Source organism: Octodon degus, unplaced genomic scaffold (assembly GCF_000260255.1).
Source record: "Octodon degus isolate 3935 unplaced genomic scaffold, OctDeg1.0 scaffold00068, whole genome shotgun sequence".
In the NCBI taxonomy this organism is placed as follows: Eukaryota; Metazoa; Chordata; class Mammalia; order Rodentia; family Octodontidae; genus Octodon; species Octodon degus.
Window position 1 is genome coordinate 8,462,228 of NW_004524644.1, and position 13,915 is coordinate 8,476,142.

The following is a 13,915-nucleotide window of genomic DNA, read 5'->3' on the forward strand; positions in this document are numbered from 1 at the left end:
ATTCTGATAAAATGCATTTTACCTTTTCTCAGTCTATGATAACCAAACATACCCAGAAATGTACTTTGCTAAGCAAATTGCTGCAACTAAAATAAATCATTGCATTTCACTTCTTTTTAACTTGACACCCAAATATATTTTCTTGTTGTAATACATAGTGTTGTCTTCCTATCACATTGTTAAGTGAAATCCTGTACTAGTAATTTTTGCTTTATTTCTAATTTATATTCTCTTTAAATATATATATATATTCTTAAATTAATACTTAAACTCCAAGTAAAGACAATTAAAAGTTTACAATTCCACCTAAAATGACACAAGTACCATATATAAACTGAAAACGCAATAATTTCAAAGCTGCCCAGTGTTGCCCAAAAACCTAGAGCTTTTGCTCTATTTAGATGTAAATTGTGGACAAATAAGGGAAGCTCTACTAACACTCCTGATGCTGCCAAATGATGCCAGGTAATGGTGGATGCCAACAGTGGATGAAACCATCCCCTAGTTACTGCCACTTCCAGCTGCCAGCAACCAACGCCAGCTTGCAGTAGGTACCATGAGTCAATTCAGCTGGGTGCTTTGTGTGGCTATTTATACTTAGTTGCTGTTCTCTAGAGCTCTTTTGCATTAAGTGTTCTAAATATTTGTCCACACTCTCCATATTAAGGCTGATATATTAAAAATTATATCTATAGGACTTTTGGAACCCACACTACCTGAAAAATAAATTATGAGCACATTCATAGGAGTATTCAAGGTAGTCTTTTTTTTTTTTTTTTTTTTTTTTGACAGGGCTGTGCTGCAGCACATGGGACTAGCACACAGCAATTGGGACGTCTGCTAGCCTAAAACAGGAGGCTTACCTAGGAAGTGTTACTTACGCAATAGGCAGCAGGCCTGTTTCAGTGAGGGTAAGAGTTGAAACTAGGGCATCTTCTACAAGGATTGCTACAAGTTTCCCTTACAATAGACAAATTATATGGGCAAGCATCTGGGCAATGAAGGGGCCAAGATAATTCTGTCACTAGCATTTGCCACTTAAGGTGCCCTCTCTTTTCTCAATAATGCAACATCCAGGGAGGCTGACATTGAATCCACCATTGTAGTTCATGGGAGAGCAAAGTGAAGCTAAGGGGAAGAACACAACAGAACAGCCACTGACTAAGTTGTAATCACTAAGAGAGTCTCTGATAAAATGTCTACATTTTCCAGTTACTCTTAAGGAAAACTCTTATCCTTGTACTTCTCTAAAACAAAAAAAAAGAGACAAGTTCCTCATTATTCTTAATTATATAGATGTTTAATGTTCCAGCAAGAGGAAAAAAAAAGGATTTTTCTTTCCAGTGATTGCAAATGTTTATTTTATTTATTTTTATTTTACTAGTTATATCAATTTGTTTTACAACATCGTATACACCATCTTATACTTTAGTTACTTATTTTTATTTAGGGAATCTTACCTGGACTATATTTTGTTGAAAAAAATGTGCAAATTGAAGACACCACAGGCATGTTGCTCTGAATTATATCAGGCTATATCACCTTTCTCTATCAATTTCTTCTCCAGCCCAGATGGATGGTAGAGTATCTTGACTTGCCCAGTATCTTGCAGAGTGAAGTGTGAAGTATTTGAAATTGAATGAGGAGAAGGCAGTAGTAATGGCTGTTGAGCACAGGAAAGCATTTGTATAATTTACAAGAAATTTTATTTTGATGGCCATAAAAAATACAAGCCATGCTATACTATGATAAGCCTGACATTTTTGGCATTAGATTAAAATGAATTTTCCAGTCAAAGAAATCAATGATATGCTTCTCTTTTTCCCTTTATTAAGGAAATAACCCTTAACTTTTTGGTAGATTTTTGTAAATGAATTACATGCATGAAATTTGGGCTTAATATTTGTGCATCTTAATAGATTTATTACACATTTTCAAAAAATACCTATATTAGATAAGAAAGCATGCACAAATGAAAAATTCTTTTTATGGTTCATTGCCATTTTTCTTGGCATATATTGTACTTTGATAAATGCAAGCACTGGGTTATTCTTGCAGTTTGTTTAGTACATAATTTCAAATAAATTTGCATATTTTAAGCTATTAAATTATGCTATTACAGTAACATAAATTAAGCTAACTTAAGATATTAGAGTAATATAAAATTATTAATTATTTTTATTAATATTATTATTTTGGTATTTAGTACAGGGTCTACAGGGTTTGACTATGTAGATCAGATTCGTAATGATTCTCCTGTTCTCGGTCTCCAAAGAGCTGGGATTACAGGTGCATGCAACCGCGCCCTGTCTCTATCAATGTCTCAGCGCGCTCCAGCGGTGGGGCCAGCACAGCATGCTGCGGATCCAATTGAGCCGCTGCACGTTGGCTAAGCAGGCGCTGTAGTGCACTGAGCTATCCGGTCGGCCCCCATAAAATTATTTTACAGTGATCCGGAAATCAAGAATATCTTGGTGATACTTATATCACTGTTCAATAGAATATTAATAAACATGCAGCCAGTGCATTCGAGATCTTTAAGAGGCACTCATATAACTTATATTTTTAAAACTTTTCAGTCTGTGAAGAATATGACTCGCGATATTAAAGTACTTTTCATTGTTTGTGTCTTGGTGACCGCTTTAGCTTTACAGATGAGTTGGTTTTTTTTTTTTTTTTTTTTTTTTCTGTATCTGGATCTATGGTGAGTGATGTTTTTTTGAGGGGGAGTGGTAAACAGGAATTGAACTAATGACCTTGTGCTTACCAGACAGGCGCTTGTGGCACCACGCTGTTATCCCTGGCCCATGATGATAGAATTAAAGGTGGCTGATACTGGATTAGTTTACAAATTATTTTATCATAGTTCTACTGTGAGTAATGGGAAGGCCCAGCCTGGATGTTGGTGGCAGAGAGGCTCATTGCCTGGGAAGACTAAAAGGGAAAGTGCAGCTTGCTTCAGTGGTTGTTGCCTGCTGTCTTCCTCCTGCCTTGCCATGAACTCTTTCGCCTCTGCCTTGCCTCCCTGCCTTAGAGCCAGCCAACTGTGAACAGAAACTCCCACAAACTGTAAGCACACTAAATCTTTTCTCGTTTAACTTTTAGGTATCAGGCACTTCATCCAATGAAAAATTAAGGAAGTAATATAAATACTACTTTTAGAAACATTTTATCAATAACCTTGTATTTGTCTTTATACATAAGTTTAATTTCAGAAAATTTAAGCTTTTTCATTATTTTATGATTGAATAATATGTAAGATCAAGTTTTCAAAGTATGAAATTTATATATTTTAAACATAAAAACATAAACAGAAAAAATGGAATATATTTATGAAAGAACTATAAGCTAGAGAACCTCATTATGATCGCTCAGGATGGAAAATAGAACACTAATTTTACCTCCTTTGTTGGCCGGACAGGTCACACTGAAAGTTAAATTTCTAAATTCCTTTTGGCTCACTGACGGGAAAAAACAGCTCTAAATTCTATTTTGCCTTCAGTAAGTACTAGAAACTATATTTACTATACTACTATACTACACCTGTAAGGTTATCAAAAAACTCTTGTGAGGAAACTGCATCTAGTTTCTAAGATAACTACATATGTTCTGTGGTACAAAAAGCCTTTGTTTGAAAATTTAGACTAGTCACACAATTAAAGATCTTAATACAAATGTTTGAATGAATAAGAGCCTTTAATATAACCTTTCATATTTTGAAATTTTAAATTGAAATTAGACACGTCTAAAGTTTAAGTGAGGGCCAGGGAAATAGCTCAGTACAATACGTGTTTGCCTGGCCAGCACAAGATCCTGAGTTCAATCCCTGGTACTGCAAAAAAAATAAATTAAATAAAATAAATAAATAAAGCTTAGTTTCTCTTTCAATATAAGTTTAAAAAGAAGTGCTATATTAATACGCTGGGCTGTAAAAGGCTCATGTCCACAACTTCTGACAATTGCCAGCTCTGCCTAGAACCTATTACTATTACAGATTATTGGACTGTGTTGGGATATGTTGGGAGCCACAAAGCTAGGAAATTGATCAAATATGTGTAGTTGGGACTTGGCCCAGTGCCTAAAGCAAACAAGCTACCTCACTCCTGAGATGAACATCTTGCTAGTTAAGGTTTGCTACCAGTTGCTAAGCAACCTAGTGTCATGTGTTACTAACTACACAAATGTGTAAATAAAGTACAGTTTTGTTGTACAAAAAAGGGGGGAAGGAAAAAATATGTATGTGTATGTGTACACAAGAGAATTAGGTAGATATACAGCTACTTTCCTTAGTTCACTGAGAATAAAAGTTTGTACTAATATTGTTTAGACAAGATACCCTGTCTGTATCTTTCCTCTGAATAACTACTATGAAGGCAACATTATGCAACACATTAGTTATTGTCAACATCCTACTAACCTGTTTTGAAACTGTGTGATTGGTATTTTATTTTTTCTCATTAAAATGAATAATTTTTTTTTTAAAAAAAAAAAAAAAAGAGAAGAAAGCAGTTGTAGAAAGCTGGATGAGAGAATTCTCTGGACTTTGACAAGTAGAAAGAAACCAGAGCGAAGCCATTGGGAAAGGAAGATTGAGAAACAAATAGTCTGACATCACTCTACCCCCACCCTTTTAGCTCCTCTAGGTGCTTCTTGTTAACCCTACACAAGTGGATGCCAGAGGGTAAGAAAGCCTCAGGCAGAAAACAGTGTGAGTAAGAATGGAAAGTTAATCTGGAGCATCAAAGACACTCCGAGTTCAGGTTCTTCCTCCTTCAGGCTGCTGCAGCACTGAGCGAAGCTAACGGGGTTGGCAGGCGATGCAGGGCTGGTGTTCGCTGCGTAGCTCTGCCTCCTTGGCCAGGGATTCTTACAGGCAGTGTGTGCACCTGTTTGATCATTTTGCTAACACTGTGAAATGGAGCAAATTATCCCTAAATGTACAATCAACACAAAGATAATATTTTCCTCACAGGTGTTTTCTGAAGACTAAAGGTAATTAACTACTAGAAATAATATAGTACGTTTAACAAATATGCAAATACCAGGACTGATCAAAAATATGGTGCGAGTTAAATTTATTTTTAGAATTATTACAGTTAAAGTCACCTTGCCATTAATCCCTGCTCACAATGCTCTTCCTTCTCACCCTAGGCACTTTCTGGAAATCCTGGAAGCCCATTTTTAAAAATGCCTCTATGAAGTATTTAAACTTTAGTGTGTGGTGTTAAGTGCTATTCAACACAAAGCCTAGTCCCAATAGAAATGCTTCAGTGTGTCCACATTCACTTCATTCAGTGAATCTGGGACTATGGAAAGCTGGCTCTTCCCCAAAGTCAAAAAGATCATGGAAGCTAAATGGATTGTATCTATTCAGGACATCTGCAGAGAGAGCCACGACAGTGCCAGGAAAGACACTCACAAAGGAAGATTCTGGAAATGCTTCAGAAAGTAAGAAGAATAGTGAGATCAGCACTTGCTAAGCAAGGAATATTATTTGGAGTTGGAGAATAACAATGACTTTTACTGTAATATCTACTTAAAATTTAAACATTCACCCATTTTTTTTACTGCAATTCGTGAGGTTTTAAGATCTATAAATGGATCTCATTGATTAATACTCCTCTAGTGAGTATTTTATTGCTTATCTTCAATCAGATATGCTCAATACCCACCCTACTTCTCAATGACACTCAGATTTCTGAAGTTAATCTTTTTTATTTATTTATTTGTTTATTTTATTCTATTTTTTTTTGGTACAGGGTCTACAGGGTCTCACTATGCAGATTGGACTTGTAGTGATTCTCCTGTTTTCAGCCTCCCAAGTGCTGGGATTACAGGTGCGTGCCACCACACCCAGTCTCAATCACCGGGTCAGAGCACCCTGGAGGCAGGTTCAGCACAGCATGCCGGGGATCAAACCCTGGCCACCCCTCTCTGCCTAAGCTGGAGGTTTAGACTGCTGAGCTATCTGCCCAACCCTCTGAAGTTAATCTTAAACCTCCCTTCTCGAGATTCTTTATTTCTATAATTATTCCTATTCTTCTCAGAATAACGCTTCCTTGTGTCTATTCTATTTTTCATTCCAAAACTTTGTATCCGTGTCCATACATGTAGCCTATAGCACAGAGTTAACAGGTAAGATCTGATCATATGCTAGTCTGCTAAATTGGTCAGGGCTAACTCTAAAGTTGTATAATAAGTTTTCCTAAAGATAAAAGATTAATTAGGAAGGAAAGAGTGTTGAGAGCTTTCTATACAACTTAACTCTCTACATAAAAATGCAAATACAAATATATACAGCTCCCAAAAGTTCGACATGGCATTCTATTCTATGTTTGAAGTTTGCTGAATATTTATTCTGGGTGCCAATCTATGAATAATTATTACTGCAACAATAAACTTTTTACTATTCCTAGGTATGATCTTTCTACTATAACAGTGAATTTCATCTGATTTAAAGCAGATGAAATGCTCATAGTTTCAGACCACTTGATCCATAGTCACATCTTTTTATTTTATCAACAACTTTAACAGTTTCCTTTCTTTTGTATGTGTGCAGTAGCATCATATTAGTTAGGCTTCTGACAGTTCAATTTCTAAAAGCCTGATTTCTTTTAGATAAGAACAAACAAGCATCAATAGATTCATAATGAGTCATTATTTTGTTGCTCTGGAGGCCTGATTGTAGTACATATGTTAACTGGTTACTCATAATACATTTGCTGAGAACTCCTTAGAAAACAACTTTATTTTTCTTACAAATAAAACTTTCTAATTTGATATATGCAAATTATTATGATAAATATAATTGCATATAAACAACATAAGCCTGTTAAAGTGTTTTTTAATTTAACAGAAGAGATACAACTCAAGACTGCTGCATCATCTTCATGTACAGTGGAGAAACGGCATACATCCACTAGTTAACTATGTTTTGGGTAAGAAAAAATAGCTAATGGATTTATCATTGTTTAATAATAGTCAAATTAAAAATACAAACCATTACCAGAAATGCTTCTAAGTGCAGGTTTTCAGAAAATAAACTGATTAGTTTACAAAAAATACAACTAATCAAATACTTAATTTTAATTTGAAATATTATATAAAGTGAATCTTTTCATTTGGACTTATTACAGATGATATTTTTATCCATCCAATTCTATAAGTTGATTTAAGTCTAATTTTTGATGTGTTCGAATGTGTCTTTGAAAATGCGTTTTGTTACACATCATAGAAATAGAAGGAAGACAATTAACAATGGTGAGGTCGGCATCCCCCACGAAGCTTTTGTTCTACTCCCAGAGGCCTTCTTGTGACATGTGTAACATTCTGATGTAGCATTTTTTGTTTGTTTGTTTTGGAACTGGGAATCAACCTCACAACCTCATGCTTGCCTGGCTGCACCACTGAGAGACTATATCCATGGCCCTAATATAGAAATTTTGACAGCAAAAATGAATGTTCTATTTACTACCTTATGGAAACCTGAAGGGTCTATTTATGCATGGATGCCAGATGTCTCTGGGTTTTTTCAGGAAACAGAACAGAAATAATGTATCTATGAAAAGGATAAAGATGAAAAGTGTAGAAAAGATACAAATTAAGATTATAGACCAAAAAATTTTTAACAGGTATCTTAGGCAAAGATTCGAAGGAGACACATAAGCAAAATGTCAACAAGGATTTGGGATTAAAGTTATGACTACTCTATAATTTACCTGCGTGCACCACTGTCTTCTAACACACCTTCACAACATTCCACTCCAAACATCAATAAACAATAAATGCTTTTATTTGAGAATAGACATTGTCCCATTTTTATTAAGATTTTAGAAACACTTGAAATTATCAAAAAAAACTTGCAACACATGCTACAGTGTATGTATTTTACAGATCATTCTTTAAATGATAGATTATTCATAACTTGAAGTCACACTTTGTGTGGTATCTAAGTTTGGGATGCATAAAAGGGTAAAATTACTAGAACACAGTAGAAAATAATAATTTTCACTAGTGCATATTATAGTAAAAATAGGAGTTTGTGTTTTGGATATTTGGAAATGTATTCATATAACATATTTGATCTTTGTCACTCCCTTAACCCATTTGCATCCCTTCCCTACTGCAGCCCCATCTCCAAATGTCTAACCTCTACTCCCTGACATCTCCTCTTGATTTTTTTCTTTATGTATACCTATAGTATATATAAATTGTCTGGATTGTAAGTTTCAGTCTTCACAAAATAATGTACAATATTGCATAAGAATGAGGGATATCTGTTGCAATTTCAAGATTTTAGAATTTGGACCTTTTCCTCTTCTCTAAATAAATTTGTTTAAAAGATTGTGAATCTCTTCTATCTTTTCAAAGAATGAAGCCTTTGATTCATTGTATTGTGGTTTCAATTTCATTAATCTTTATTAAATTTTCTCATCGAATGGTTTTTACTTTGGTATGTCCTTATATTTCTAGGATCCTGAGAGGCAATATTACCATATATGTTTGGGATTGCTCTAATTATCTAATGTAGAAACACATAGATATGAAGTTCCTTCTAAGAAGTGCTTGCATTATGTTCCACAGTTCCTGAAACATTTTATTTTCATAATTATCTGATTCTAGAATTTAAGAAAAAATATTTCTACTCTGATATGGTCCAAACTCACTGACCAGTCAGAAATGAATTACTGAATTTCCATTGTTAGAATTAACTTGCGTGCTTTATTCTTAATTGATTTCTAGCTTCATTTCATTGAGATCTGATAGGATGCATGAAAGTATTCTAATTCTTTTATATTTATTGAGACTTTATGTTCTATTTGACAAAAAATTCCAAAATAGCCCCAAAATTTGTTATAGCTAAATGTTGGAAAACATCCAGAAAGGAATTAACTGGATTGAATAGGATCAAATCCTAGAAATTTTAAGTTCTATTTTGACAAACAATTGCTGAAAAAATGTATTCTCATATCCTTGGATGTATTACTCTGTTCATATCTATTCAAACTTGGTGTTTTATAGTATGTATAAACTTTTTTATTTGAATGGGAAAAACAAAAAGATGCAGAATTTCAAACAAGATAATAAGAAATTAACGTTAATTTCTTATTATTATAAGCAATAATTATTATGTTGGTTATTACGTATATTATATTGCATACTGTTGACTTCAAAGTAGTTACTCAGCTTATGAGATATAAGCATGCAAATTGAAAAAAAATAGAAACACAAACTGTTCCTTTCAATAAACTAATATAAAATAGTAGTATAATTATCTTAGAGATATTATATATAATACATATATGTGATATAATAAATATATGTACACATATTTATTTTTAATTCTCTTCTCCTTTCCTCATTCTCAGTTGTTCTTTCTTTTGAGCAGTTTATTTCCCTTTCATAATATTTATTGTGCATTTTGGTTCTTATTTACACACTCAATTTCTTACACTATGGAGAAAAATATGATGCTTACATATATCAGTCTTTTCACTTACAAATATTATCTCTAGTGCATACATTTGCCTATAAAGATCTGAAGTTTATCCTTCTTTATACCTTCATTGTATTCCATTGTATAAAAATAGAACATACTTCATTTATTCCTCAGTGGATGGCCATTTAGACTGTTTCTGACATTTAGCTATGACAAATTTTGGTGCTACAAATATGCATGCATATATCACTATGGTAAGATGTTCTTAATTCTTCTGGGAAAACATCCAGCTGGGAATTAACTGGATTAAATATATCTCAAATCCTAGGTAACTGAGGAATCTCCAAGCTGATTTCAGCAGTGCATTCTACATTCTACATTCCTGCAATGCAGAAGGGTTCATTTTTCCTCACACTCACTCCAGCATTTGTAACTGTTATTGGTTGTCTGCATGGTGGTGGTCATTCTTTCTGGAGTGAGTTGAATTCTCAGTTTTATTTTAATTTACATTTTTGAAATAACAGTGATGTTTGACACTTTTTCATGTACTTATATGCCCTTTTTATTTCTTCAGGAGAGAAGTGTGTAGTCATTTCAGATGTCTAATGTTGGGACTGAGTCTTTGGATTTTAGGGACCTGATTTTTTCAGGTCTAGATAGAAGTCCTTGGTCATAGAGACAATTGGATAACTTTTTTCTCAATCTGTGCTATTTATTATATGATTTTATTGGTGATTTCTTTTGAAGTGTAGAAACATTTAATAAAATGGGATCCTAGCTTTAGACTTTTTGTTTCCCACACAGATTGGGTGTTCTTCTTCAACTCCGTCTACTCATATGTCTTCAAGATCTCTACCTACTTTCTTTTTCAGGGGAATTAGTATTATTTTTATGTTTTAATATTTAGATCTTTGATCCAGTTTGACTTTAGATTAGTGCATGTTGATAGATACTGGTATAATTTTAGCCTTCAGCATGTGGAAAGCCAGTGTTTCTACAGATTTATTAAAGAGACTATCTCTCTTCCAGAGCACATGTTGGCCCCCTTTGTCAAAGATAAGGTGACTGAAACTGACTGTGTTTGTAGCTGTGTCTACATCTTCTGATCTGTTACACTGAGTTTCCGGTTTGTGTTTTTGCCAGGAACATGCTGATTTTATTATAGGACTTTTGTAGTATAATTTCAAGTCAGGGATTTTTATGCTTCCTGCCTTGACTTTGTTTCCCATGATTTCTTTTGCTATTTTATGTCTCTTCTGGTTCCAAATGAATTTTAGGAATATTTGTTCTATATCTGTGAACTATGCTAATGGTTATTTGATCAGAATTGCATTAAATCCATATAACAGGTTTCGGTGGATGACCATTTTCAGAATGTTGGTTATCCTATTCATAAGAAAAGTATATCTTTCCATATTCTGGTATGTTCTTCAATCTCCTTTTTCAGAGTACTATAAACTTCACTTTATAGATCTTTAATCTCTTTGTTATATTGATGCCTGTATATTTTAGTTATTTGGATTTCATCTGTGGTTTTCATCCTATGAGGGTAAGATTGTGAAACTAGGTATTTATGATCTGAATTTCCACAGGATCTGTGGTGCTTTGAATATTTTCATTCCTCATTGCATGAGTCTGAATTTTTCTTTCCTTGTTTTTAATAAATATGGCTAAGGGTTTATTGAATTTATTAGTTTTTCAAAGGATCTCTTCAATTCATTATTTCTTTATATAGTTTTCTTATTCTTTACTGTGTTAATTTCTTATCTGATTTTGTAAGTTCCACCCTTCTATGGTTATTGGAATTGATTTGCTCTTTTTTTTTTTTTTTCCAGAAGATAGTGGTGCAGAATTAGGTTGTTTATTTGTGCATTTTCTGTTTTCCTGATGTGAGAATTCGCCACTGTGAATTTGCCTCTTAGTGCAGCTTTCATTGCATCTCACAGGTCCTAGTAAGTTATACTTACATTTTCATTTGATGGAAGATATGCTTCAGTTTTTTCTTTAATTTTATCTGTGTCCCATTGGTTCTTAGGGGGTGTTATCTAGTACCCATTTATTTATTGAGTTCTTTCAGTTCCTTTTGTTATGAATTTCACATTTCTTTACACTATGGTCAGCTAACACCATGGCATAATTTCAATTTCTTAAGCATGTGCTTTGGGCTATCATATGGCATATTTTAGAGAATGTCTCATTAGCAGCTGAGGAGAATGAGTATTTTGATGATATTTGGTGTAACCCTACGTAAGTGTAGGCTGAGACCATTTGTTCACAGATTTGGTTCAGTTCTGTTATTTACTTTTTATCTACTTTATTTATCTTCTAGTAACAATGGGGTATTCAGTTCCCCTGTTATAATTGTGTCATTATTTGATTTTTCATGTCTATTAATATTTGCCTTATATAGCAGTGTGCTCCCATATTTGGTGAATATATGTTTATGATTGTTATTGATTCTGCTTGAGTTCTGCCCCTAACAAGTATACAGTGACCTCCTTTTAGTCTTTTGGCTTTTTGGTTTGAAGTTACCATTGTCTGCAATTAGTATAGTTACCCCTGCATTTTTCTGGGTTCCCGTTGCATGGAATATTCTTTGCCATCATTTCACTTTAAGACTGTGAATTTCAGTGTTGAGTTAAATGTGTGTCTTGTAAACAGTATATTGTTGCATTTTGTTTCTTGATCCATTTTGCCAATCTACTTCTATGGATTGATGGGTTAAGGCTACTTACATGGATGGTATAACTGATATGTGTTTGTCTTTTTAAATTTTTTTCCTGCTACTGGTTCTCTGCTTTCTCTGTTTAAATGCTTGCCCTGCCTACTGGTTTCTTTTTGAGGATGTTCTTGGTATTGTGACCACTTTTCTCTATATTTAGACTACATTTCTCTACTTTTTTTCATTGGTTTCATGGTTGTGAAGGTTTGAAGCTGTTCTTTGTAATGGAAATATTTTATTTCTCCATTAAATTGAAAGACAGTTTTACAGGGTACATTAATCTGGAATGGAAGCCATTTTCTTTTAGGACTCAAAATACTTCACTCCAAGCACTTCTTCACTTGAAGATTTGTTTTGATGCTAATGATTTTTCCTTTATAGGTGATATTCTTTTGCTTCTTACAGATTTTAATCATGCCGGTTTTGTACTAAATTTCTGGGATTTTGCTAATTATATGTCTGAGTATAGATTTATTTTGGTCATAGGTGTCTGGAGTTCTATATGCCTCACTTAACTATACATCATATGCTCTTCGCAAGCCTGGGAAATGTTCAGGTCTTACTTTTGTATATAGTTTTGCTATACCATTTGTGTCCATTTCTCTTTTTCATTGCACCTGCCCATCTTAATTTGTTACTCTTAACATCATCTTGAAGCCGTTGAATATTTCTTGGTGCCTCGTTATTTTTAAGAGCTATATTTCTGGCCTTGTATGACTTTTTTTAGAGGACATTTAAATTATAAGTTGGGTTACTGAAGTCTACTATAACAATTTTGTTGTGATCTACGTGTGCATTTTGGCATGTAATGTTTGTTTTATGAAACTGGATGTGTACATTTTATTGTATATATATTTTTGTATTATTTTTTTCTTGGTGTATTATTCCCTTTTTCAATAGTTTGAGACCTTGCTTATTTAGTTTGACCATTTCCATTTTTAAAAATATCATTTGTTTAATGAAGCTGTAGCTACTCCTCTTAAATTTTATAATTCAGTTACTTGGAATAGCATTTGCCATTGTCCATGTCTCTGCAGATTATTTAGATTTCTTGCAGGAAACCAATAGATGGTTCTTCTTTCTTCATCCAATATGTGTGTGTCTCTTATTTGGAAATTCAGGACTATTCATTTTGTCTTATTAATGATGTTATTATTATTATTACTTTTGTCTATTGTAAATCTAACTCAAGGCCCTTGTTCTTAGATACAGCCTTAGCACTATTCAAAACATGTTCTTGGATAGTGTGTGCCTAGCTCAGTCTGGCCTCAGCATTTTGATCTTTTTGCTTCCCCTTCACAGAAAGCTAAGACTATGACTCTGTGGCTTCACAGCTGAAGAGGCTTTATAATTAAAAGTATGTACTCTTTCCAGTCATTTTGTTATTGTTCTAGTGTTTCTTCATCTCATATTAACCTTTACTGATCTACTTTCCCTAGGGAAATGGTTCCCTTGCATCCTTATTGTTATCTTCATCATCTGGATTTAGAGTCTCTTAAGATCTATTATTTGCATTGCTTGTTTAATGATCATGAATGCTTTAGTCTTACCTAAAATTTAAATTTTTCCTTTGAATTTGAAGGGCAGCATTGCATGACTTAGCAATCGTGGTTGGTAATTATTTTCATTCAGTGTTTGAAATACATTGCTCGGGGCTGGAGAGATGGCTCAGTGGTCTAAAGCACCTACTTATAACAAGCTTGGCAAAGCATCAGGGACCGCGGTTCAATCCCCCAGCACCACATGCCAGCCAG